This window comes from Pterocles gutturalis, unplaced genomic scaffold, assembly GCF_000699245.1.
Source record: "Pterocles gutturalis isolate BGI_N339 unplaced genomic scaffold, ASM69924v1 scaffold33201, whole genome shotgun sequence".
Taxonomy (NCBI): Eukaryota; Metazoa; Chordata; class Aves; order Pterocliformes; family Pteroclidae; genus Pterocles; species Pterocles gutturalis.
This window is the reverse complement of record NW_010101500.1, coordinates 6,952-10,548: the sequence shown is the minus strand read 5'-3', so window position 1 is coordinate 10,548 and position 3,597 is coordinate 6,952.

Sequence of the window (3,597 nt, the reverse complement as noted above, 5' to 3'; positions counted from 1 at the left end):
CTTAACCATCTCTACGAGAGACACACGCACGAGCAACAGCAAACGTTTCTGAGACCATCCGCTCCCTTTCATCTCTACTAGGTGCTGAACCCTATCTTGGAGGGCCGGCTGTGAAATACAGCACCATATGGTCCCCGGCACAGAGAGAGACCCTGCGGGCTGCACGCCGTCTGCTCCAGACCCGGGACCCGCAGCCCTCAGCCGCCTCCCACTGACGTTTCCCATCTCCATCACGAGCGCTCGGCTCCACGTGCGCTGGTCAGTCCAGCATGCTCCCAAGCCAGCAGCAGCTTGTCCATCGTGATAACCTCCATCCTCATCCTGAATCCATCATGAGCACAAAATCTCAGAGAAGAGCACTGGCAGGGGGTCTGAGCTGGCACCGAGCAACAGCCCATCCCAGCCAAAGATCTTCCCTAAAGCATGCGACCAGTGGAAAGACACAGGCCAGCCTGCTCTCGAAATTTGGGAGTGAGTTACACCACCTCAACTAAGCCATTGGGTCCAATTTTCTGACTGCAGCTGGAGCATCCCCTCCTTCTGCCCCCACCTCATTGGGGCAGGGAATGGGAGGAGGACATGAAACATGTAAAGAAATGGGTCTTCAAAAGCTAAGAGATCTGGGAAACAGCACCTCGAAATAAGTGTTGTGGGGGCATTTTTGGAGGGTTTAGGTGTGAGGAGAGAGAAAAGAGGTTTGGGGGCTTTTTTCCACTTTGCACCTGGACAGACCCCCCTGAGCTGCTGCTGGAGAGTCGGCTTTTTAAGATGTCACCTTCCAGTAAATGAGGAACGTCAAGGGTGATCTTCCCTGGGTCTGCAGGAGTATTTCTTGGTGCCACCCACAGATGAGGAATCACACATCAATGGCAAAGGCGAGGGGCTGAGCCTGTAAGGGGACACTTTTGCTTTCTCCTCAGGCAAAGCGCTGAGAGGGGACAGCGATGTACTGCAGAGATGGAGAACACAAACAAGGCCAAGTCCTCTTATGGTCAACAAGTGCCCCTCAAGGTTCAAATCACCAGGTCTGGTCTAGCTGATTTTTTTGCTAGACGACTCTCTCTGGTGGGGAATCATCAATGAATGAAACACGAGTGAGGAGAGAGAGATCTTTAATTAGACAGTTTAACGCTATTTGGTCAGGTTTTACTCCACTTCCAGACAAGCCCTTGGAAGAAATGATTCTCTTTAAGATTTTACTGACACCTTGATCTTTGAGTTTGGTCTGAAAAACCTCCCAGCAGCTTGCAAAAATTAAGTTACGATATGAAGGAACAAAATAAAGCAATAGGAGACCCAGCACGTTTCCTTTTGCTCTCCATGCTAATGGGGAGCAACCTTCGCTGGGAGCTGCAGGTATTAACAGCTGCAGAAACCAAGCCCAGGGAAGATCCCCAGCCTAAGCTCTAAAGCTAAAGAGAACAAAACTTGATCGACGTATTTTTTTAAGAAAACTGGACACCAAATTGCCCCTTCTCCCACCTTTCTCAAGCCTCTTTTGCAAAACCATGAATTCTTGCTGGCACATCCCAGGTAACACACAGTAAAAGAGCAATCACACAGTAATTAGCAGCAGGCAAGAGACATTTGTCTCAAGCAATCCCTCAAACCACTTCACCCTTCTACACGTATTAATTTTCTAAACTAACATAAAGCAAATCTTAAGCGTCACAAAGAAGCAGTTAAAAACACTTACAAGTAATAAGCTCTTACAACAACAAAGCCAGGACATGTTTGATTAATATTTTTTAAAAAGAGCATTCTTCTGACTTGAAATACCTCAGGGAGCTTTACCAGGTGAGGGGGCTGGGAAGAAAAAGCAACTCCGTCACTCGTAGCATCCTGCCTGCCTCTCTCCTCTCTCTCCTTAGCCAGGCTCAGCCCCAGCAGCGTGCAGAGGCGTGCAACACGCGTGCAGGGGGGCTGCTCCTGCTCCTCAGTGTCTTGCTAGGGAGCCCCCAGCCAGAAGCAGGATGAGGTGACAGGTATGGGAGCAGAGCAGTGACACTCTACACTTCAGGGGCTCAAAAATCAAACACAAACACCATCAAAATGTCCAGTCCCACAGCAAGGCTCGGTTCCCAGCTGGGATTTTCCTGGCTGCTGGATTCAGCCAGGGACATGAAGTGAACCATGTCAGGGACACAGTTACAGGACAAGCATCCCTTACCACAGTTAATGCTCTCTGATCTCTCACCATCAACAAGACAAAGATTTGCTTTTACACATCCCAGCCTCCAAAGGTCTCAGCCCCACCCCAGCATTGCTGCTCCCCATGAGTCCCAGGCAGGTCACTTGCCCTCTCTGCTCCAGCTTAACAGAAAGACTAACCCTGGTTTGGCTACTTCACAGGCATTTCCATGAGGCCGTAGGACATCCAGAAACAAGAGAAGGAGGTACTCACCGCCCAGGAACCATAGCTGGCAGCTCTAGCAAGACTGTGCCTCCTTCCTCCTGCCTAATTTCAGACTCCAGGTGCAGGAGGCACTCAGGGCAAAGCTCCTAGCAGCAGACAACTCCAATCAAGATCGTTAGCACAGGCAAGGAGCCACCCCTCATCCACATCCCACTTTAGCATGCACATATCACACCCCTCAGAGGGATGAGATGTTTGCAGAGCTCTTTGAATGTGGGTCACCAAATACTGCCCAAGTAGAGGCAGGCGCACACCGTGCTCCCACCAGAGCCCAGGCTGCTGAAAAGGGATGAAGACACCTCGCAGGGCACTAAATCCCCCGTCAGATGTGCTGGTTATTTGGTCCCGTCTCCACTGCTAGCTGAAACATGCTTAGCGAGCAACCATTTAGTAACGGGGTCTCCAGCACACTTTGGTTTGCAGCACAGCTGCAATTTGCAATTCAGTTTATTGCATTAAAATGTGGTGCAGCCCTAGCGGGAAGAAATAAATATGTCACTTGTCACAGTTCCTCCTGCTATCTTTTAGAGGAGAGCAAGCTCCGGCTAACATTCACAGAGGGGGGACGTGAGGCTTGTCACAAAGCAAACAGCCGTGTGGCTGTAAACGCAGCATCACCGTAAATGCAGCGTCCTGCTCTCGCCCCAGCAAAGCCAGCGGGAAGGTTACATCCCAGCCACTTCTCCTGGTCCAAGCCCTGCTTCCCAAAACCCTTTGCAGAAGGGGGCTTACTTGGGGTGTGCTTCTCCACCTGTGGTACAACAGCCTGAGCGAGCAGAAGGAAAACAAACTGAAGGCGGTTGCCAGAATTGTGCTGGAGGCTGGAAGCAAAAAGCCATTCACCTGCCACCACCTGAGCCAGAGCCAAGAGAAGCCCTCACACCTCACCGCTGTTCCTGCAGGGTTTATTAGGAGTGAATAAACCTGTATAAAAATCAGCTGTTCAAAGGCAGCAGGTAAGAGAGATGTTTTGATTCCGCCTGTATCCCCAGTACGGTCCCCAAAGCAGACTCTCACCTTCCCATGGAACCTCTGTTAGAGCTGCAGCCATTCACTGCTAATTGATTCAATATGCATTTGGACTAGGATTTTTAATTAATTTTATTACAGAAAAATTAATGCACTCCGTCCCCACAGATGCATTAGGATACTGGTGCGAGCTGTAGGGAACCCATCCTGGC